At 43.0% G+C, this 24,416-nt stretch overlaps 1 long non-coding RNA gene across 1 annotated transcript; it reads left to right on the forward strand.

Moving 5' to 3' along the window:
- Positions 1-9,418: 9,418 nt before the first annotated feature.
- On the forward strand, positions 9,419-24,197 carry LOC149872106 (uncharacterized). Its single transcript, XR_016440583.1, has 3 exons — positions 9,419-9,537; positions 11,342-11,659; positions 23,937-24,197. It is a non-coding gene; the product is annotated as an uncharacterized LOC149872106 (long non-coding RNA).
- The last annotated feature ends 219 nt before the right edge of the window (positions 24,198-24,416 follow it).

Consider the following 24,416-nt stretch of genomic DNA (forward strand, 5'->3'; position numbering starts at 1 on the left):
ATAGGCACCTGGCTGGGGTCTTATAACCCCTCCCACCCCCAGTGCTCATTCCTGCCCATGGCAGGGGGTCGGACTCGATGATCTGTCTAGGTCCCTTCTGATTCATTGATTCTAGGAGTCTATGATACCTAAGTGCTTTGTTCCTTTGGCTCATACTCCTTTGTTGTGATACATTTTTAGATTTGTGGCACCTAAATTGGAGACACCTAAAAGACTAATGAGTATTTTTTTCCTTAGGCCTTAAAGCGCAGAGCTGAACAGTATCTAAATACCTTTAAAAATCTGGACCTTAGTTTCAAAATAATGATTTTAAAAATTAAGGAAATGTTAATCTTAAAACAATTCTGCCCTTGTTTTTTTTCAAACTGCATTTCACCTGTAAATTCACAAGTGTTCTGTTTTTACCCTCCTTTACAAGTAGACCAAGATAATTACTGTTGTGAATTTACAGTATTTATGCTTTATTTTAAAGGGCTCATTAAAAATAAATAGTACAGGGACAGGCAATTACTGTTGACAAACATCAGCACAAAAACTACAAATAAAGGGCCATTAAAAATTGAAAAATAATTACCCCAATCTTTCTTCCTGCTATTTTGTCAGTTACACATGTTGATACCAGCTGATTTAATTTAGCTAGCAGCCTCTGTCAGTTTTCCTTCTTCCATTAAAGTTTTAACCTCCTTTATATGTAATGGTAAAAAGGGCTTGGAGGGTTCAAACTGATTTTTACAAGTTGTGCCAAAATCTCAGGCCCTTCTTCCTGAAAAGGCTGTTTCATTTATCTTTGTTTGAAGCTTTATACTATCTGAAGACTTCCACAGAGGTCCTGGAGATTACATGTGGGTCTTCTGCTGGGAGGAAGAAGAATGTTAATCCCCTGTTGCAGATACGTTTGACATTATAAACGCTGATATCAGATTCAACACATTCTCCTCTTCCATATTCTCCCCATCCCCAAAGAAAGCAAAAAGAATCATAAGCATTAAATAGAGTTTCCTTTTCTGTAAATACTGGGATTGTATTAAGCAGCCTAAGAACTTTAATTCTGCCAGTTTTCCAATATGCTAAGTGCCAAATGAGTCAATTACATCAGTGGAGTGACTAAAGTGAACTCAGTGGGCAGCAGGGTAAACCAGAGCAGAATAAGCTGCAAAGATCATATAAATTCTGTTTATACTACAAACAAACTTGTGCACACATGCCATTCAATGGATGTTCCTATTTATCAAAAAATACACAGTGTATGCATGTATAAGCAGACTCCTTCACTCCTATTCAGTAAAGCACTTACCTAAAGTGAAGCCCATTTTTATGTCAATGGGACTTCAATGAGATTAAAGGAAAGCTTGAAATTTAGCATGCACATAAATGCTCTGCTGAATAGGGATAGATTCAAAGGAGTGTTTAAATGTTTCCTGAATTAGGGCTCTATTCACTAAAGATAATACTTCTGGTAATAGCAAAGATAAAACAATGTATCAATATTCTGCCCACATATCCAAGTTCTCTACCAAGGAGAAAATCACAACATTGCAGCATCCCTTGAAGTATAACAAACTTGGGTAATTTGAACCAAATAGCATCCAAATACAAAACTGAATACAGGCAAGATTACTTGTTACTTAAACAAAATGCCTTTTAGAAATGAAGGTGTTATAAGTTGTGATAGGAAACTTGAGTGAGTTTGGTGGTTTGGCTGGAATAAGTAAGGATTTTAGATTAAATAGATAAAACACTCCACTGGGTGAAATTCTATGCATTTTTCGCCTGATCTGGGTACTGCAGAGGTCAATGCAAATTTCGCTATTTGCTTTGAGGGTAGGTCAAAGGTGTCATGAAGGTACCCCAAGACAAAGATAATTTGGGTGCTCACTATGTGGCATACATAGATATTATCTAAAATTGGGTTCACTTTTGGGGTGCTTGTTTTCTAATTGTAATCAGTGCAAAACTATGTTCAGTTCTATTTCTTCCACTATCTGTATATGTTATATTATTTGATATAAATGTACTTTTGAGGTATCTATATTTCATATAAGGTTGTTAATAAGTCAATGATTAACTTGAATAGCCCAGGACTGTCCACAGAAGAGTCAATGGCTGAGAATTAGCATTTGACTTGATTTCTGTAGTGGTCCTTCATAAGCCTGGGTCTGGACAGACAATGATATATTTATATTTTAATAGAAGCCTAATACCTAGCTTGACAGGCTATCATACAGAAGAGACAGCATATCAGATTAATGATTTGATGGCCTCTGTCAGATATGCAGCTCCGTGCTGTAACTCACGGCGCTTCACAGAAAGCACCACGAATTACAGTGACCCCTCTGACCCAACAGTTATTTGCTGTTTGGTCAGAGCGGGGAGTTGGGGAAGATCAAGCTCCACTTTAGAGCCAATCCAGTGGACAGAGGCTGCCTGTCTGCAGCTTCTCTACCCTAGCCACACCTTCCACTTCCACTGCCCTTCCTAGCTCCAGTACTGCTTGCAGGATGAGAGGTGGAGAAGGTAGAGAAAGAGCTCCAATCTGGGGTTTACCCCACCTACATTGGAGATGGGGGCAAGTGGATTGTAGTCCCCTTGAAGTGTGGGGGGAAGGGGCTCCAGTCCACCTGCATCCCCATCTCCAGTGCAGGCTGGGCAAACCAGACTGGAGCTCTCTCCCTACCTTCTCATTCTCTCATGTTGCATACAGCACTGGGGGTGGGGATGGGCAGTATCAGCCCAGCCCTACTAACACACAGGAACAAACAGAAGTTAATGAAGCTGCTGCATTTTGGAGCATCTTCATCTGGACCTTCAATAAATGAAGGTCAATTTGTCACATGATCAGGCACCTTTAAGGTGTTCTGCAGCTATGCATTTCTGTCAGGGCATGGCTGTAGAGTGCCTTCAAGGAGCTGATAGTCCAACAAATATCACTTCTGTCAGCATCCAGAAGATCTAAGAAAGGATGCAAGAATGTAATCTGGCAAATATTCACCTTTGGTGGTCAGAAAGTTTACTGGCATAATGTGTACCACTGCTAAAAATGAAGGGTGACATGTATTAATATCTGAACCCCCAGTCAAGCAGGCCGAGTAAGGCGACCTAAGAGGGGGATGCAGGAAGATCTGAGAGGAAGAACCAGAGGCTGCATTTAAACCCTAAGGACTGCATCTTTGGATTTAAGGTGTAGAGTAAGAACAAGTCAATGTAAGAACATTTTTCTTGTCTTTGTTTACTCTTACATCTCTGTCTATTTGTCACTATATGGTTACTGGTTTCTTATGCTCATTCTGCTTTTATAATAAATCATGTTATTGTTTGTCTCCTTAGTGGTCGCATGGGGTTGCCTCTGGGTAAGTGATATTCCAGGCTGACCATACCAGCAGAGTGGGGACCTATATTTCTTTCATAACCCAAAAGTGAGGAGTCACTTGGGGCCAACAGAAATCCCTCACTGAAGCTGCGGGGTCCAGGTTCAAGGTCAGAGAATCTGAGGTGCTGAGACAGGAAACTATCTCAGGGCAACCTTGGTCTGTTCCTTGGAGCAAGTGGCACTACAGAGAGGAGAAACTTGGGGCATCTATACATGTGCTATGGGGAGGAGGGGGACACTTTAATTAGAGTGGCTCTGAGAGCCACTTTAAATAAAGCACCTGCAGCATCACATGTATTTAGCGCCTTACCCTTCAAAATGGTGATGGGGGCACTTTACCTAAAGCTAGTTCAATGAGCTTTAGTTAAAGCACCCCACTGTCATTTTGAAGCATGGGGACATTGAATGCATATGATGTGGAGGCTGCTGGAGCTAATTAGCATGCTCCAGCAGACTCGCAGGAGCCTCGATTAGAAAACTTCAGAGCAGAGGTTCGTCACATGCATAGGTGCCTTTGGGGTTCTGGCAGTCCCCACAGATATGACAAAGGAATCCACAGCAGGACAATCAGAAGTGCTTCTATGCTTCTTATCTCCAAATTCATGCTGATGATTTCTGACCAGTGAGCTCTATGCAAGTTACTGTACTTTTTCTGCATTGTGATATCTGTCTATGTTAGCTTTACTCCCCTGGATATGAAGAATGTAGCAGATCACTTAGAATTAAAAACAAAAACTGGGTCAAAATTAAGGGGAGACGAAGAGAAAGAAGGCATATTATGGAACAGACAATGAACCTAACTTTCATCTCACTAAAAGCAAGTTTTTAGTTCAAATTGGGAGTCAGATTACTAAATCAATTGATTTAGCAATAATGGAAAACTCAAAATAATTGAAAATCCGGCCTCATCTGATGAATGAACATTCTGCACTGGATTTTCAGTTGGTGTTAATCAGCACAGCTCCGCTGATGTTAGCAGGATAATGAGGTTATGATGATTTACACTAGCTGTGGATCCAGCCCATTGTTTCTTTTTCTATTTTTATGTAGTAAATATAATGGCATAAACCAGATTGCACAGGTACTGTACACTACTGTCAATAAGCCCATCAGAAAATGGCTGCTGCTTTTGGTAGCTTAACCATAGATTTATATGTTAACATGGCAAGAAAAGAGAAAAACTAAATCTGCTGTAAATGTTAATCTTTTGCCAGGCATTTGGGAGATTGTTGTATGCTTTGGGGGACTAAGTTAGATTTAGCTTTATATCAGTTTGTCAACAGGGGCCCTTCTTGATTGTGGTCATATCTTATTTATACCAATGCACCTGACATCGCAAGCAAGCCCTTGATTTAAAGAATGTTGAGATATTTGACATATTAATTGATTTAATCCAGGAATGTCAAATTTACAGACTCCATAGCTGTCTTGTGTCATCTGCAGGGCTGGTAGAGAGACTAGGAATTCAGGGATGGGGCAAATGGGGGTAGAACCCCACTGAGCACATATGTTGATGGTAGGGGGCAACAGATGTATTAAACTTCACCCTTGTCCCCCCATGTCTAAATCCAACTGGCAAGGACCCAAGATGTGACCCAGAAGGTGGCATGAGTCTGACACCATGGTCTAATCCATCCATAACCCTATGCACTGAATCTCCTGAGTTCCTTTCCATGATTCTATAAGTCTGCATCAGAATGTGTAAGGCCTGAAGCAGAAATTGCTGCTGTGGATTAGAATACAGTTATACTCATAGTATGGTGTTGAAACTGGAAAAAATACAGATGAGGACACTGTAGGGAAGGAGTGAGGTGGTCTGTAAAGTTGTTTGGGTACTGAAGACTGGAATGGAATGGTTGCGGGGTACCTATAGCTACTGATATATTTCACAATACCTGAGAGTAGAAGTTTGTACAATACTTATTAGTAACAAACATTGTTTGGCTCCAGTCCTCATTTTTCAGAAGTTCTAAACATATCCCCAAATTATTTTGCATTCTTCATGTCTGTGGTATAGGAATATTTAGGTATTTGTCACTGAAGTCAGTGATAAAAATTCAATTGACTTGCAAGTATAGGATCAGGAATGCAAGTAAACATGAAGAGGTTTTTAAATTTCTGAGTTTTGGTGATCATCTGTTCTATCCAGGTAAGAACACATATAGATATCCTGGTAAATTTTTAGGAGCATGTTAAACAAGCACTTGTGTAAGATAGTTTAGACAAAGATGAACCTGATTTGAGCAAGAGGTTGGATTAGATGACCTTGTGAGGTCCCTTCCAGGCCTACTTTTCTATGATTCTAAGTAATAGGTATACAGTGCAATATTATTCTTCAAGGAATATAAACATATACTTGTCTTCAGAATTTCTAATGCATGTTTTATATACAACGTATGTAGTGCATGCTGCATAAGCTGACCATGTGGAAATTCTGGAAATCAGGGACAGCATCTGGGAAATCCAGGACACTGCCGCCCCCATTCCTGCCCCAGTGCTCTTGCAAATCAATGAGGGCAGGCCTGCATGCCAGGCAGCCATCAGTACCTGCTTGCCCACTTGCAAGGCACTCTGCTCCACTCCAATTCCCATCCAGACTGCACCCTGCACCTCTGCATTTCTGGGACACCAATTATAATTGCCAACAGCCAGCTGGCACCAGCCTCTGAAACCTGGCACTGTTCCAGCTAAACCAGAACATATGGTCACCCTATGCATGCACTAATAGCTCCACAAGTAGCTGACACAAGTAAGCATGCACTGTCAATAATTAGTATGTAAAAGATAAACATCTTGCACGTGCACTGAGTTTTAATTTTGTAGTTGCTGTATGTGCATGCGCATGTGTGTGCATGTTACATGTGGTTTAAAAATAACTTGACTGTTTAATCTAAGTGACAGTCTGTTCCTAGCTCATATTTCTTACAGTTTGTTCAGCCAATGGTAATTATAGGGTATGCTGTTATAAATCATAATGTGGCAACACATTTCCTTGCCCCTATTGTTAATATTCTGAATAAATACCTTTATTTTTGTTTGTCTTCTGAATGTTTCTTAGAACAAAGCAAGTTGGGTTTTGTCAGCCAAAAACTTTTGTTTTATTGTGTGACAATAATATGTGGATTATGTGCAACTGCAGGGAAAAAACATTCTTGTGTGGAGACTATTGTGGGGTAGGGGTAGAAACCATTTTCAATAAAGTTGTGTTTGAAATTTCAAGTCAAATGTCTCTGTGACTGTTTTTTTGTTGTTTTTTTTTCCTGGAACTATTTCAACCTTCATAAAAAATTATGAAAAGAGAATGTTTAGATTGAATGTTCAAATATCATCTGAAAGCAAGCTTTAAATTAGGCATTGAAAAATAAAATTTAGTTCTGTTTCACTGCATTAGCATCTTAAAAGACTTAGTTGTTTGTCCTATGTAACTAAAAGGTAATTTCTGTGTAGACTGCAAATTCTAAATATAGATTCAAATATACAAATACAATTTTCTTGAATTTACTTACTTAGACAACTAATACAGTGCAACACGTTACCAAAAACTGAGGAAGTCAATGAATTTTTTTCTGTTGACATTAACACATTTTGTATCAGGCCTGTTGTGATTTGTATAGTAAGTCTCAATTTAGTTTTCATGCTCTGTAGACTAAAAATATCTGTTGAAAACTTCCATAAATAATATAAAGAACAATTAAATCTGAAAACTGATCATTCATTCCCAGAGAGTTAAAAAAGGCAAAATTCATTCAGTAAATGATTTACTTTAAATTACTTGCTCGGCTCTTTTACGGACCTACATTGAGCCTTATTGGAATTAATTTTGTTCTTAATTGGTATCACGATCCATTTCCATGAGCAATATCTCTGTGATGGTAAACAGTTGATAACAGGTGCATTTTGAAAGCTACCCACTTAGGAGTCATCCTCTGGAGCACTCAGCTGGAATTCTGCTTCCTAGTTCCCTTTCAACCGCTATCACACAGCTACTGCAGTACAGCTAAAGCTTCAAAGAAAATGACAACTCATTATTTAGATCTGCTCACCTTTCTGAAGATATTGCAGTTAACCTTCAGATTTGAACATGGGTTTGCTGTATGTCTGCCATGTTTGTTCTTGTACTGAGGTCATGATGACATTGGAAATAATCTTTACAATTCATTCTTTGGAGGTTTTATCACTGCAGGTGGTTTTTAAATAATTCAAGTTTGAAATAATAAAGTGTAGGTGAAGGAATGTTTGTTTGTATTCCATTTTCATTAAACCATGATTGAGTAAACAGTCAGTAGTAAGGAAAATCAGGCCTTAATCTGGAAATTACTTGGAGACAGTTAATTTACCCTCCAAGTGCTAAGTAGTAGGTATGTAACTACACTACTGTGGTTTTGGCACTTAAATAGTTCAGGACTCAGAATTACTTACGAAAGCTTAATGAACATGCTTAGTGGCATGTTGGCCAGCCTGTGGTCAGACAGCTGCCCAAGAGAAATAGACACCCAACTATACACATAAGGCTAGGCAACTAGCAACATTTTAGTCCAAGAAAAAATATAACTAGCTGGTGGAAGAGGAGGAGGACAGTAGGGGTGTGCAAAATGGGCCATATTCGATTCGGATTTGGATTCAGCCTGAATCGGGGACAGTGATTCAATTCATTGATTTGGATCACTGTCCCCAATTCAGTTTGGCCGAATCTGAAGATTTGATGCTGATTCAGAGAATCAGTGATTCGGCCATAGACACAGTTTTAAATGTTTTTTCTATATACTTTGAGGTACCGGGCAAGGCATGTGAATGGTGCAATGCTCAGGCAGATAAAGTGTCCTACAAGAGCATGGGGTGCCCCCCCATGAGCTCTTTGGTGGACCCAGAAGTGAACTGGAAGTGCTTCTGGTCCACTTTCGGGTCTGCTGCTGAGGATGCTGGGGAGCACTCTGCAATCCTGTGGGACGCTCCATCCACCCCAGTATCTCAGCATTCATGAGCCACCTGGTACCTTGAGGTACGTAGAAAAAACCTTTAAAGCTGTGTCTATGTCTGAATTGCTGAATATTTTTTAATCTCTGAATTGATTTGAAGGGTTCCGATGTGATTCAGAGAAATTAAAGGGTCTTCTGATTTAATTCAGGTTCAGAGATTCGGCCACTGAATCAGGATGAATCTCCACTGAAATTAATCAGGAACCGAAGCTTCTCACAGCCCTAGAGGACAGCTCTCCAAATCTTTTAATCCCATGATTTAGTTGTTAGGATATCTGCCATCTATGTATCAGATGAAGTAGGTTTTAGCCTGTCAGGGAAAATTCCTGAAGCTGGTGCTGCCATTACAGGGAGCTGAGACAGTCCAACACAGACAGGCCCATAGCATGTGCCCTCTGAGCGACCTGCCAGCTGTCAATCATGGGTGACCTACTTTTTGGTGCTGCGCAGGCTCAGTCAGCTCACAGCTTTCACTTTCGTGCAGGCTCAGTCAGAACTCATGTGAGGTAATCAGTCTGGAACCTTCTCCCTCGGCGGTTCCCTGATTGGCTCAAGGAATACTATAAAGGGCCATGGGCCCTCAGTGTGGTGTGGGTGTTTTTGGAGTTGATGGGTTGTTCTGGAGTGTGAGCGTTATAGGAGTTGGAGGTGTTGTTGGTGTGAGGATTGTGAAGGAGAGCTACTTGATCTCCCAACAGAGGCTGCTCTGAGCAGGGACTGTGGGAGAGCAAGGTCGGGATTTAATACCCCGGCTCTTCTCATAGCTTCGCACTGCGATAAACCCCTCTGATTTCCTTCACCTCGTGTTGATATCTTCGGTTATTGATTTGTTTCAGCCTGGACTTGGACTTTGACTGTGATCGTCCCTTCGGCACTCTGACTTCGACATTGTTCTACTTACCTGGCTTTCAGCCGACCTCGGCTTTGTCTTCTTCATCTTCCTTGATTGCGGACTGTCCTTTGGACTGGCGTCACACTCTCGACTTTGACATCGCTTTCTCTCGTCGCGTTACAGTTCCTGTGTTGTTATTTGTTTACCCCTATATAAGCTGTCAACCAGCTCTGGGACCAGCCAGCAGGCAGCCATAGCAAGGGTCTGCTGGTGAACCTTGTGAGCCAACAGTCTCCTTTGCTGTTTGTTCAATACGCCCTTAACTGTAACTGAAGAAATCACCTGGGCCTCCACTGCTAAGCGTGAGTAAAATAAATCATCTTTGTTTTCAACTCATACGTGTGTCTCATACAGCTCGTACTCCACCGTCAAGACTCCCACCTGTTCGTTTCAATTGCCACCTCAGCCCACCGTGACCTTGGGGCCCAATTCATTCGGTTCAGCTCGCCCCGACATAGCCTACAAAAGCTTGTGCCTCTCCAAGCCAGTTAGTTTTTTAGGTACCACCCTGTCCTGCCTTTAGATTAATATAGCTAACCACCTATTTACCTAGCTGGGTAAGATTCAACTTCTAGGCTTCCACTCACCCAGATTAAGATTTGAACCTGCAGCTTGTATAGGAAGATATGTTGGGGCAGGAAGAAAATCATAGTCTGAATGGCTCTTGTCTCAGCAAGATGGCTGCTGTCCTGGAAGGAAAGGGTTTCTGATTTCTATTCTGGGGCTTTCCTCCCAATGGGGTAGAAACCTTCCCATCATTATTTATTCAGTGATTATTGAATGCAGGGTGAAGTCGGCCCTATTAAGAGGGTCTGGGTGGTGGTGCCTAGTCTGTTGTTTGGTGGTTAGGGCACTTTGTTGGGAAACAAGAGATACAGCATCAACCTGCCCTTCTATTGGGTTTTCCTTGGGCAGGTTCCCGGGCAGAGAAAAATACTGAAGAAGTTCTGTAGTTAACGTGGGCAATGTTGAATCTCAAGCTTTCTGTAATTGTTGAAAATGCAGTTAGGCAGCTGTGTATCTGCTCCTAGGCACATGCAGCATGAATGGTGACTGGCCCTTAATGTGAGAGTATAATTTTCACATTCAGGAGCCCCAAGGCTGTCAATGAAAGTGAAGACAGACATTATCGCTTACACAATCACTTAAGAGGCTGAGGACTTTTATTCTGTTCTAATATTCTAAGGTAGAGGTTGGCAACGTTTCAGGAGCTGTGGACCTAGGTAACCCAACTAGGTCCAAGGAAGCCCAACCCTTCCAACCCACTCATGGCCACTGATGAAACTCTGTAGAAGCCCCAGCCATGTGGGCAAAATATAATTACTCTATGGGCCAGAGGTTGTTAAACTGTGTTCTGAGGGGTTATTAATAGCACAGGCAAGAAAATATGTGTTATTTTGAAATATATGGCTTTTTGCTCTGACATTTTGAGCATTAAAATAATAGTGTACTTTGCTGCTATTTCTTGTTTCCTGTTTATACCATCAAAGAGTCTAAAAGCCCATTGAAACTGTCCAAGAAACAGATTTCAACTATTGGATTATAGATGCACATGGTGAAGAGACTAACTTCTGCCTTTCTTTTCCACATGACCAGTCCTGTTTTCCCCAATGAGACCATTTTCAGAAGTAAAGCAAATAAGATTTCGCCCATATATCTGCTTCATAGATCTAAAAGAAAAGTTATCTGCTCTTCATTTGTGTCCAGTTTATGGAAATGATCAGGCCCAGGATTTGCCTCCAAGTTATTTAAAACCTCCATGGAGAGAAAGTCAATGTGGAACAGAAATGCATAGAAATGAGTCTTCTGGGAGAAAGGAAAGCAAGTTAGTGGATTAGTTCAAATACCAAGGGATATAACAATTGTGTATAACAAACACTCTATCATTATCACAGCACAGATAATCTGAGACAGCAAATAGAAAAGTTACCCTCTACTGATGGTGATTCAGTATTTAAGTGATTTGGCTCTTATGACTTCCCCTAGCTCAGTAATTACCTTTCTAGGAGAGTGAACATTGACAAGGGGATTCAGCATAGGATCTAGTGTGCAAGTGCCTCCTTTAAGACCTTGCTTTGGTGTGTCTTTATTTATTGTGCTCTCCAGAAATACACTAAGATCCAAGTCTACAATGCAGTCATCACCCTCACCCTTCTCTATAGATGTGATATGTGGATGTCCTACCATTGTCATTTCAAGAGCCTAGAAAATAGTCCAGATCAAATGGGAAGATCATTACAAAAATATTGGTATCCTTGCTGAAGCCAGTGCTACCCGCATTGAGTAGCTGATCCTCAAGTGCCAACTTCAGTGGACCAGACACTGATCACATTGAAGTCACATCTAAAAAAAAAAGGATACCTACATTCTGAGTTTGGAAGAGCTGTCTGCCAAAATGGGACGGGCTCCACCTTTCCCCTAAAGGTAAGCGTGTGTTCTCTTCTAGGTTGGCAGACCTCCTCCGGCAGGCTTTAAACTAGGCTCATTGGGGGAAGGGGAAGATGAGGGTGGAGCTAATATCAGACTGCCAGAACAAACAGCACCCACAACTACAGCCCAGCCCAGACCGACGAGCGAAGCAATCAAACAGGTAAGAGAGAGGGGCGAGGGTAACGTTGGGACTAGGGGGTCAGTACACACACCCACAGGAGGCCTCAAATGCCTCTACACAAATGCTCATAGTATGGGCAACAAGCAGGAGGAACTCACCCTCCTGCTGGCTGACACCAGCCCGGACATAGTGGGGATTACAGAAACGCGGTGGGATGAAACGCATGATTGGGCGGTGAATGTCAAGGGCATTCATGTACAGGAGGGACAGGATAGGAAAGAGCAGTGGGGGCGTGGTGCTCTATATTAAGGAGGAATACACATCCTCTTTAATTAGCAAGAAGTCAGAGGAGGGGCACTCTGAAGTGCTTTGGGTTAGAATACAAGGCAGTCGAGGGGAAAGGGACTTAATGATGGGAGTCTACTACAGACCTCCCAACCAGGGAGAAGAGCTTGACCAGGAATTCTTGGGTCAGCTCACAGAGATAGTGAAGGCTAAGGATGTGGTAGACATGGGGGACCTGAATTTCCCGGACATCTGCTGGGAAGAGCAGTCGGCCAGGTCTGAATGCTCACGTAGGTTCTTGGCCAGAGTGCAGGACCTCCATCTAACCCAGGAGGTGCACAGCCCTACCAGGGGGGATGCCTTGTTGGACCTAGTGCTGGCCATGGGTGATGACCTGGTGAGGGGGCTGCGGGTGCTCGACCACCTGGGCGACAGCAATCATCGCCTGCTGGAATTCACCATCCAGCGCAAGGTGGCAAAGGCATGCAGTAAGGCAGCGGCCCTAGATTTTAGGAGGGCAGACTTCAACAAGCTAAGGAGGATAGTTGGAGAAGCGCTGAGGTCCTGGGGGGGGAGGGGAGTCAGGGATCCAAGGAGAGTGGTTGCTCCTTAAGGAGACAATCCTCCAAGCCCAAATGAAGGTAATCCCAATGAGGATCAAAGGGAGAAGGAGAGGACACAAGCCTCTGTGGCTCACCAAAAGAATCCAGGAATGTCTCCTTGTTAAAAAGGAGGCTTATACCCAGTGGAAAGAAGGGGTTATCACCAGGGAGGACTATTCTGTAGTTGCTTGGGGGGAAGTTAGGAAGGCCAAGGCAGAGATGGAACTGGGACTAGCTTCCCAATAAGAAGTCCTTTTTTTAAATACGTAGTGGGTAAAAAGAAGGTCCCGGGTAATGTGGGGCCCTTGCAGGATGACATGGGTAACTTGGTCATCACACCAGATGGCAAAGCTAACATGTTTAATGATTTCTTTGCCTCCGTCTTCCTAAGTAGGGATCAGAACAGCCACCTCCCTGCTGGGCCCCCCTCGGGCCCCAGGGGAGGCACACCTGGGCCACGGGTTAGCGAGGATTTAGTTAGGGAGCTTCTGGAGGGGTTGGACGTATTCAAGTCAGCCAGCCCAGATGATCTCCACCCTAGAGTTCTAAAGGAACTGGCCGGGGTCATTGCCAGTCCCCTGGCACAACTTTATGAGCACTCGTGGTGCTCTGGTGAGGTACCGGAGGACTGGAAGAGGGCCAACGTGGTCCCCATCTTCAAAAAAGGCAGGAAGGAGGACCCGGGAAACTATAGGCAGGTTAGTCTCACCTCGATCCTAGGCAAGCTGTTCGAGAAAATTATGCTGGCACACATCCAGGAGGGGCCAGCAGGAGACTGCATGCTTAGGGGCAACCAACATGGGTTCATCAGTGGCAGTTCCTGTCAGACCAACCTGGTGGCCTTTTACGATCAGATCACCAGGTCATTAGACGCAAGGGTAGCAGTGGATATAGTCTTCCTGGACTTCCAGAAGGCTTTTGACACTGTTTCTCACCCTGTTCTCATTAAGAAACTGGGGGGCTGTGGTGTAGACACCTACACAGTCAAATGGGTCACCAACTGGCTGGAGGGCCGCACCCAGAGGGTGGTAGTAGATGGGTCCTTCTCAACCTGGATGGACGTGGGCAGTGGGGTCCCCCAGGGCTCGGTCCTCAGGCCCGCACTGTTCAACAGCTTCATCAGTGATTGGGACGAGGGGGTAAAAAGCACCCTGTTCAAATTTGCTGATGACACTAAGATGTGGGGGGATGTGGGTACATTGGAAGGATGCAACAGGCTACAATCAGACCTAGACAGGTTACAAGGGTGGGCAGACGAGAATAGGATGGGTTTCAACACAGACAAGTGCAAGGTGATGCACCTCGGGAGGAACAACTGGCACCATACCTACAGGTTGGGGAACTCCCCTCTTATCAGCACGGAGGCGGAAAGGGATCTTGGGGTCATCATTGACTCCAAGATGAACATGGGCCGGCAGTGTGGAGAGGCAGTAAGGAAGGCCAACTGCACCTTCGCATGCATCCACAGATGCATCTTGAGCAGGTCCAAGGAGGTGATCTTCCCCCTCTATGTGGCACTGGTCAGGCCGCAGCTGGAGTATTGCATCCAGTTCTGGGCACCACACTTCAAGAGGGATGTTGACAGCATGGAGAGGGTCCAGAGGAGGGCGACTCGTATGATCAGGGGACAACAGGGCAGGCCCTATGAGGACAGGCTGCGGGACCTGAACTTGTTCAGCCTCCAAAAGAGAAGGCTGAGGGGGGATCTAGTGGCCTCTTATAAACTAGTCAGGGGGGATCAGCAGGCATTGGGGAAGTCACTGTTTCACTGAGCACCACAAGGAGTGACCAGGAATAATGGTCACAAGCTAGCAGAGAGTAGGTTTAGGTTAGATATCAGGAGGCACTACTTCACAGTCAGGGCGGCTAGGATCTGGAACCAGCTTCCAAGAGAAGTGGTGCTGGCCCCTACCATGGGGTTGTTTAAGAGGAGGTTAGATGTACACCTTGCTGGGGTCATTTGACCCCAGTATTCTTTCCTGCCATGGCAGGGGGTCGGACTAGATGATCTGCTTAGGTCCTTTCCGACCCTAGAAACTATGAAACTATGAAATTACTTCAGTGGTGCTGTAACCTCAACCAAGCAGCAGCCCATTTTGAGGTAAAGCATCTTCCCCTCAAAGCACAGAAGAGAGACCAGAGGGGAAAAAAAAGAGAGAGGAATCCTAACCTTCAGGCTACTCTTCCCTGAGGAAAGCCCTGCAACTTCTGCAGACAGACCTGTGGCTCAAGAATGGGAATCTTAAGTTACATCAAAACCCATCAATGAGCCATACTAGAGATCATCTTTTAGTTGAGGGATTGCTGCTGCCACTGACTAGGCCCTAATTGAATTAAGTATACTCCCAAAATGGAAAGTTGTGGCCTCCCATTTCTGCAGTAGAAAAGATTCCACATACAGAATAATAGATGCAGTTCTTCTGTATCAGGCATGAAGCAAAGTTTGAGAAGCTCAGTTTTATGAGAGCTGAATATGCGTGAATTTAAAAGAGGAGATGGATGAGACACACATGCCTGGAGTTGGAAGTGCTGCATTTACTGCTTCCAAGTGACTCTGTCAGCATTCTTTAGTCCAATAGATTCTCTAAATAGAGTTGCACCAAAGCTTCCTACTGAAGGCTGCTAAGGAGGACACATTTTAGCCTGGAGAAAATAGCTAGAAGTTATTTGAGCAGAATGAACATTTGAAGAAGGCTGCCCTTAAAGATCTAAAAACTAAATTCATAAAGTGTATTTTTTCCCCATAAAATCCCCACCCATTTTTCTGAGCTGTCTTGTCTGCCTCTTGGGTGTACGTGGAAATATCTGTCTAACCGTGTATCTGTCTCGGGGTGTGGACCCATGACAAATTTCCTCTGAATTAAACTAATTTCTTCTACAGTAAAAGTGCAGAGGATGCAAGGTGTAATATACAATTCAATTATAAATTTAAATCAGGAAACAACTGTAATAGATTTACCCCACATAAAGTTACACTAGTATATGTTTTATATGGGCCTCATTGCACAAAACACTTAGGATATATTAACTGCACTTAAAATGTGAGCATCCACACATTCAAGGAGTAAAACACATGCTAAGTGCAATTGTATTGTAGTGAGCTTAGGATTTTTTGCTCAAGGAATATCTGCAGTTGGTATAAAGTAACATGTATTCAGCAATTATCTCCATGGAATGGTCTAACAATACAATCAATTTGCAGTTTATATTCAACCATGACATCAAACAGGAACCCCTCCACTGTACCATGACTCCATTGTTGGTCCTGGCCCCAGGACCACACCAGAGGTAGTTCAAGACTTTGGTGTGGTGCTGGGGTTAAGATCAGCAAGCTGTGCATGTAAGAGACTGTGTTAAAGATAACCATGTGATAGCTCAGAACATGTTCTAACTTTTAATATGGCACAACAATGCTTACTATAATCTAAATAAAACACATCTGAAGTGACCCATGAGACAAGGCTCTGTCTGCAGCTCTAACCAATTTCTTCTCAAGGTAGCCACAATGCATAGCAGCTCCTTTACCTAGTGACAAACTGTTTTAACACTGCCTACGGAAGACAGAAACCTCTGAAAAACTGGTTAGCTGTCCATACATCAGATCAGTGTATTTTACTTCATAGGAAAATGTGAGATATATTAAGTTTCTGTAAATGTGTCATATGGTTGTACCCAATCTGTGATCCCACCACTTTGACTTCTAAATGTGACACAGTCAACACTGCACCATATTGCTTATACTTTTTTAGATTAACCATTTACATTCAGCTTACTACACATGCCCTGAAGTTGCAAAATAGCATAGGTAGTAACTATGTTCTGATTCATTCTATTCAGATTTTTATATGACCCTTATTACTGTAGTATCTGAACAAGTTTCAGAACCTCATTAGGTGACATGACTACCATCTGAGTAGTGTAATGTAAAAATCAGAGTATGGTACTGAGAAGTATAAAGGATCCTCTCCAAAATTTTGTAGTTTTTCCCTAGAGATAAATGTGGCAATTCAAACCTAAAAAACACTCCCTCTTCCTCCACTATAGTAAAAACCTATCCTATTTCAGATCAGAATGCTATAAAAAGCCTGAACATCACAAATGTGTTGATGGCCATGTATAGGAAAAAAGGATTTTTTGTGATACATTTTATGGGACAAATTGTATAGTTGGGAAAGATGCTAGGTAAACTTTCTAGCACAAAATGCCCTCTTTCAGGCTTGAGAAAGAAACAGGGACATGTTAAGCTAAATAACAGAAAAAAGTGGTCTGTGTTTAACTTCATGTAAATGAAAGCTGTCACTTAAGGAATGGAGAATGACAATGAAGGGGGAGAAAAGTTTCAAAACAAGGGAAATGCAGTTGAATGGATAACCTAACTATGTAGAAGAACAAGATCATTCAAAAGGAAGGAAGGTATTACAACATGTGCAACCTGTGTTGTTATAGCCATGGAGGTTGAGAACATTTATGAGAGGCAAATTTCTTTTGTGATATCTTTTATTTCACCAACTATGTAGTTGGGATAGCTGATGAGTATCCAGTGACATTCCTCAGGTCTGAACCTCAGAATATTTTTTTCTGGAACGTATACTCCCATTGATTATGTGTCTCTGTCCTTTATCTTTTTCATTCATCTGGAGCATACTTTTTGTGTAGTTTCACCCACAAAGTTACCATGAGACAATTTGGTGCATTAGATGAGATATATCATGGTCCACCAGGCTGGCTTCTCTTGTGGGTACAGCCAGGTTTGGAATTGGGGATCATAAGGGTAGAGGTCAGAAACCACAAGAAACCATACGAAGCCAAATGCCAAGCCTGGGTCAGGATCCAGGAATAAGAAGCCTAGTTATCAAATCTGAAGAATAATCCACAGAGGGTGTGTCTACACATGCATTTACTCTGCAGTAATTTACTGTGCAGTAAGTGGGTTTTAGGCCGGCATCTACACATGCAGCCATTAAAGTGCAGTAATGCTGTGTTTGGACTGACTTGGGACTCAAATTAGTCCCAAGTCAGTCCACAAACACAGTGTTACTGCTTAATAAGATGTCTATATGTGTGTTACCACGCAGTAACTATTTGGGTGTAAATTTGATAGCTGCATGATGCCAAAGTTGGCGTAAGTCACCATAGTTACTGCATAGTATGGGCATGCATGTGTAAACATGCACCTATACTGTGTACCAATTTTCTGTTACTGCACAGTAAATGTGCATGTGTAGACATGCTGAGGGTGAAGTCCAAGAGAAAGCCTGCCAGGCTCAGGAGCCAGGAAACAGATTTATAAGGAAAATCCAAAGCCAAAATCCAAGAACAAGCCAAAGACAGGGTCAGGAACAGGGAAGCCAGAGGCAGGAACTAAGCCAGGAGTTATTCGGAGACTTAAGTCCAGTAGGCTGTGTAGCAAGGCTCAGGTTCTGGAAGAGCTCCTTAAAAGCAGCCCTAGAACCAATCAGAGGGAAGGGGCTGGGTCTTCTGTTTTTGATTAGTTGTAACTTAACAAGGACTACCAGACAGGAGTCTGCCTGAGTTTTATGGAGCCAACCCAGGCTGCAAGACATAAGCTTTACAAGATATACCAGATCATGTAAAAACTAAAATATATGTAGGGTCAATGGATTCTGATAGATGGTTTTGTTATGCCAAAGGGCAGGTGAAAAGGGAAGTTGTTTGTGGTGGCATTGGAGATGCACTGACAGGTATTGCATGCATTGCTAGGCAGGGTCACAATCCACTTAATGGACAGCCATGGTCAACTTTGAAAACAGTAGGAGAAGAGTTTTGCATTTTCATCAGTTGTAGATGGAAATGCGGGGTGCTGAGGGCAAAAGAAGAGAATTTTATATAGCCATGGTAGCACTCACCCTAGCATTTTTTGTGGAGAGGGGGATGCTAATTAATATTTTAGCTGTCCTCTCAAACATAACTGAATCATATTCACCACAATTCCTCTGTTACTCACCTGCCTGGCCTTAGATAGTGGGAAAATCAGCAAAAGGACCCTTAAACGTAACTGAGTCCTTTTACATAAAGTATGTGTTGGGGAGGATGTCCGTCCCTCCTCTGCCTCTCCCTCTCAGTGCTGACATGTAGGACAGTTGGGGTTTTTTTGTTTGTTACATCAGTTTATAATGTCTTCCATCTACATTTCCAAGGCTTTCCTTGCTTAGTTTTTCTTTAGTGAAAACTGAAAATGGTTTTCAACAAGCCCAAATCCTTGTTTAATAAGGGGCTCTAATTCAGCCCTCTTCAGGTCAAAGCATCTTACTTCTCCAGCAGAGTTCTGAGGCCTTTGGGAAGATATGTTACTGTGAGGGCACACATGCAGTTTGGGGATCACATGTGTTAGGGAGTGTGGAGATTTGGATAAATATAATGAAAAGTGTAAACCTTACCCATGTTTACATTCCACGCAGAATTTTCTACCAAGCTTTAAAGCAAACATCCAGTGTTTAAACTGGATGTATCTTAATTTCTTCTGATAGCTTGGCATAAGTAAGGTATGGCCTTTTAGATTTGGCCATTCCAGGACCTAGAAGTGTCTCTTAGTTCTCAGAGAAGTAACAAGAGAAGTTGTTTTGGAATTTCCAAGGTTGCTTTCAATGAAAAATATTTATGAAAGACTTTATGCAGACAGCTACAGTTTATCCTTAATAGCATTTTGGTAAGGATTTATTTTGTTTTAGATTATGTAAATATTATATATTTGCTAATATGCCAAAGGATTATTAAAGCACTCAATCATGTAATCATTTTCAAACCTTGAAAATACCGAAGTGGAGCTTGTTAGGGTAGAGCATGGGGATTGGAATTTCCCTGTAGGTTATGCAAATGTAAGATATTTGTTGCAACAGATAAAAAATGCACAATATTTCACCACATTGACAAACATATAGAAGAACTGTGTTCACTTCTGGGCACCACATAACTGGAAATATATTGGAAAATTGGAGGGATTTTTGAGCAGAGCAGAGCTACAAAAATTATTATGGTGCTGGAGGGATTGACTTATAAGGAAAGATTAGAAGAGTTAAATATGTGCAGAGTAGTGAAGTGCCAGCTGACTAAACTAGGATGTGATAATGGTCTACAAATATTTCAAAGTTGTAAACACCATGGAGAGAGAAAGAGATTATAAATTGAAGTGTGCAAAGGTGATTTGCTAGGAGTAAGTGAAAGAAATCAAGAAAAGAGCGTTTTTATAACATCAAGAAAAACTTCTTGGGTTAGAGAGCCATTAGTTAGAAATACATAGATACAATCTAGGCTGAAATCTTAAGATTAGGAACTAATTGACTAGAAGTGAAAGTGCTTTGGTATAAGAGCCCTCTCTTAATGAAAAAGTGGTCACCATGCTCTGCAGTCTTTCAAGATCCCTCCAAGTATCAATCAGAAGAGTATCCTTCAGAAAATTGGAGCCATCCCCACTTTCTTACATGCAAATCTGTAACATGCCCGGTCCTGGAGTGGCGAAGTTGCTTCTGGCTGCTGCCTGGAGCCCACCTTGTTGCCCCCTCTGGCTCCCCAGGGTCCCACCTTGTTATCTCTCCTGCCATGCGTTGGTGTTAAAATTTGATGGGTAGGTTGACCCTGAAGGGAAAAAGGGGATTTGGAGAAATAGGCTCTTGTCTGGGCTGAGGTTCTCTGGCTTTGGCCAGCTTCATGCTAGCTGGGTCCCAAGGCCCACTGTACCAGGACCCTAGGCTCCAAAGCCACAGCTTACCCTGATGGGCCCTGGGCTTGCACCCCCCAGTCTTTGTTGCCAGGTCCTGCAGCCCTCCAACAAACAGCATCCCTCCTTCTGAAGTTCTTGGGCTTCTACCCTCACTCAGCCAACCAGGTCCCTGACCTGGGAAGGCCTCTATGCTGGATTCCTCCACAGCACTCCTGTGGCCTCCAGTTGACCCCTTCCAGCCACATCTGGTCCTTTAGTATTAAGCACAATTAAAAAAACATGAGCATCCATTCCAAATAAAAGACTTCCCACCTGGGGTTAGCCCTGCACCATGGTAATACTGCCGCACTGCCTCAAAACACTTATTTTTCATTGTCTAGTGTTGCAGGGGCTTCCTTCCTTCTCCCATGCAGCTGAGAGTCCTTTCTCCTCAGTTAGCCCCCACATCTGCTCCCTCAAGTTCTGCTTCCCATGGCTTGAAAGGCCCAACTCCTATCTCTGCTGCAAGCCAGGGGCTGCCTCTTCATGCACTGGGACTGGTCTTCTCCGCAGCCCAGCCTTCTTCCAGTGATGTGATTGGCCCTACCAATGCTGTCCCCTAGGGCCCAGTATAGCTAATTGCCTCATTGGCTGCCTGACCCCTGGTTCTTTACTTAGTCATGCCTGCCTAGTGGCAGGGCAGGGGCTCGCTGTTATACATCTTACACATGTGAGCTGGGAATATAGGTTTTGTTTTAGACAGTAATGTGTCATTGTAGATGCTGAGGTCTCTTAGTGTCAAAGTTGCCACTGGAAAAGTTCCAAATTTTCTACTATATTTCTGCTAGTAGGATCTGCAGAATTGACTGAGTCCAGGTTACGGTCAGCTGCTTAGCACCTATATTACAACTGTGCCCTGTGAAGAATTTCAGACTAAGTGTTCTTCTCCCTGTCTCATTTTCAGGGCCTGATTCTGAAAAGTTTGCTAAGAGAAGAAACAAGCAGAAGATTTTGGTAGTAACCCCCTTCTTTTTCTCTACCCCCTTTGGAATGGATAAATTCCTGAGTCCCATATTTTATGCAAACTAGAACAGCTTCAACATGAGAGACTGAGGGAGTTCCACCTAAAATAGCCTTATAATTATAGTTTTTCCCTCCTTTTCAAGAATCAGTAGAATTCTATTTTCCCTTGAGCATCTAAGCAGCAGTTTTCTACAGGTATAAGTGGTTTTGTTGTAACTTATGCAGTCTGAGAGTCTGTGCTCCTTGCAGTAATGCACAGTACTACAAGTGTTCCTTGTTGATGCCTACTGATATCTAAGACACAAAAATTTAGGTGGTCAGAAACTCATTATTGGGCAGTGTTAGATGCTGAATGAAGACCCTCCCGTATTTTAGCCCCAGTAACAGAGTGGTTATGGCACTCATTCAGGGAGTGGAAGACTTGATATGAGGTTCTCTATAACAAAGCCCCTATAAGGGTGTCAATCTGAGACCCAGCTGCAGACAGTCAGCAGTTAGGAAGACAGGCAGGAAGGAAAGTAAGTTGTGGTGCTGAGAGAGAAGCCCAGAACCTGGGTTGCCCTCTCAGAGCCTGAGAAAAAAACCTGTAAGTTTGGATTTATCTGTTTGTTTATTGGTTGCTTTGCATATTTATTTTATTTTTTGTGTTGTTTGCGTAGGGACAAATTTGTCCCATAAAAAATAAGTTGGTTAGAAATCCAGAATATAGAGCTGATGGGCCTTGTGAAGGAAGGTGGGTGAGTGACCTGATTACAGCCCCCTCAAAAAGAGAACTTAAACTGCACCTTTGACTTCCCAGCACAATGCTTGAGCTACCACACTACAAATTAGGTATTATCCAAAGCCTTACCTGTTGCTCTTTTTGAAGCTGGAACTGGGGGTAGCTAAGAGAGGGAGATATGTGCGGCCAAATAGAAGAGAACAAGCTGGAAGTTAAGCTCTTGTTTTGATGGGGGGCATCTCTTCAGTGATGCTCCCCATCTGCTTTCTCCAGTGACTATGAAATGAAAGGTGATTAGATGATCCCTAACCCTTGACAAGGTGTTGGAATGTTGTGCTAGAAGCCAGAGATAGGCAGACTCAAATTTCTGGGGCTGTGCTTTGAAAGGATTGAACTCTATTTTTGAAAGATTTGCTTAGGTGCTAAACTATATGAGAGGCTTCAGGGTTGTGAATCCCATGGGATGGGTATCTCCTTGAAGCTCAGAGTTAGATGTGTCAGTCCTTGAGAAGTGCAGGACTTAGGTTCCATCCTTCTCCACCGCATTCCCTACTGACCAGCATAGGTGAGTCACCATTTAATGTGCTAGTTTTATAGATCCCATTTGGAAGCACCTATCCCTGAATTTGGGATTATAAATTTGACCAAGGTGGCAGGTGGCAGTACCTGTCATTGCATTGTATTCCAGTGCCCCTCAGCAATACCAAATGCTACTCATACATCTAGCCCAGAATATGCCCTGATATTGCCATATCGTTCCTTTTCAAAATACAAAGTGGATATTGATGTATTTAGCAGCTGCCCTGCCTTGTTTTAACTTGGATGTATCCACAGCCTAAATGAAACCATGGTCCCTTTTGAGTTTAACTGCAAATTAGTCTACATCACCTACATATATATAGTAATGTGGCTAAGCATAGGTTGTCAAATATACTTCCTTTTGAATAACTAATTGCAACTCTTCAACCCATACCATAGTATTTTATAAATCTGATTTTGGTCCCTTCTTTATCATTCTCCCCTTTAATCCAGGTAGCATTTCTATAATGTTGGAAAATGGATATGGATCACCTCAGCTATGAAAATATAGGTCCATCTGTTAGACTCTCAACACATCTGTTCAGCTGCTCAACTCATTTGTCATGTTCATTTAAGATAATACAGTCTTTCCTTAGGCAAACATATAAATATTTAGAAAAAGGAGAATACAAATAATAAGCTACACCTTTGCCAATCATGGGGGGATGGGGGAGGGAGAGGGAACCCTAACAAATGGAGGGCCACACTGTGCTTACTAAGCTAAAATATGCTTACTTTTATTTACCTGAATATGAATAGTGGAAGACTGAAACAATTCTCCCTTAAGCTTTGATGTGATATTGGTTTGAAGGGTAACCGTGGTAGTGGGGACTAGAAAGGACCACCCTCCCCACCCCACCCCAGCCAAGGAGACCTCCAGGAGCCACAGGAAGCAAGCTTACACCAGTGGAGAACCCCCAGTACTTACACACTGAAAAGGGAGAACACAGATTGGTGCAGCTGTGCTGATTTATAAGCTCCCTTTCTATATACCTGGGCAGCACTCTGTGGATGATGTCGGGGCAAAGTGGCCTCACAGCCATTTTAAAAGGAACCCAGAACATGCTATGAGGGGGGAGAGGAGCACCACTCAAGGAGAGCCCAGGACAATCCTGCAGGCTCCTGGGCAGTGTGGCCAAGTCCCAGCTGCAGCAGGCTCAGAGGACCAGATCCTTTTCTCTCTTCCTTTCTTCCCCCCACCTTGGAGAGGGCACTGGAAGAAACAGTGAGATTTTTTTCTCTTTTCATTTTTTTTTGTTTTGTTTTCCCTCTGGTTGATCAAGGAGCCTCACCCCAGCTGGAGAAGACCTGAGGGACCAGGCCCAAAGTGGGCCCTGAAGGCAAAGGCTGAGAGAGCCCTCACTGACCTACCTGGGAAGATGTATGGGAGTAAGAGATGACTGACCCCATCCCCTGTCTACAAGGGAATTATTCTTTTCTGCCTATGGGAATTTATTTTTTGGTCCTTTTCTGAGCAATGCCACATCCGTCCATAATCAGAAAGAGCAGAGCCAGTTGCCTTCCTGTGCAGCATTGGGGTCAAGAGCCAGATGATGCTCTTGCACCATTTTCTTTTGGACCACTGGAGATGATACAGGAGCCAGGATCAGTGAGAACTGCCTTGGAGTCATCAGCATCCATGGCTGGTGAGTGGATGGGGTGTAAGGGAGGTGGAGCCCCAAGTTACTCACGGTCATGTGAGTAACCCTGTGGGGACCTTTCATGTACATCATTGAACCCTCCCATTTTTGTATGAAGGCAAG

Source organism: Crocodylus siamensis, chromosome 2, assembly GCF_052110815.1.
Source record: "Crocodylus siamensis isolate JL-2025a chromosome 2, ASM5211081v1, whole genome shotgun sequence".
Classification (NCBI taxonomy): domain Eukaryota; kingdom Metazoa; phylum Chordata; order Crocodylia; family Crocodylidae; genus Crocodylus; species Crocodylus siamensis.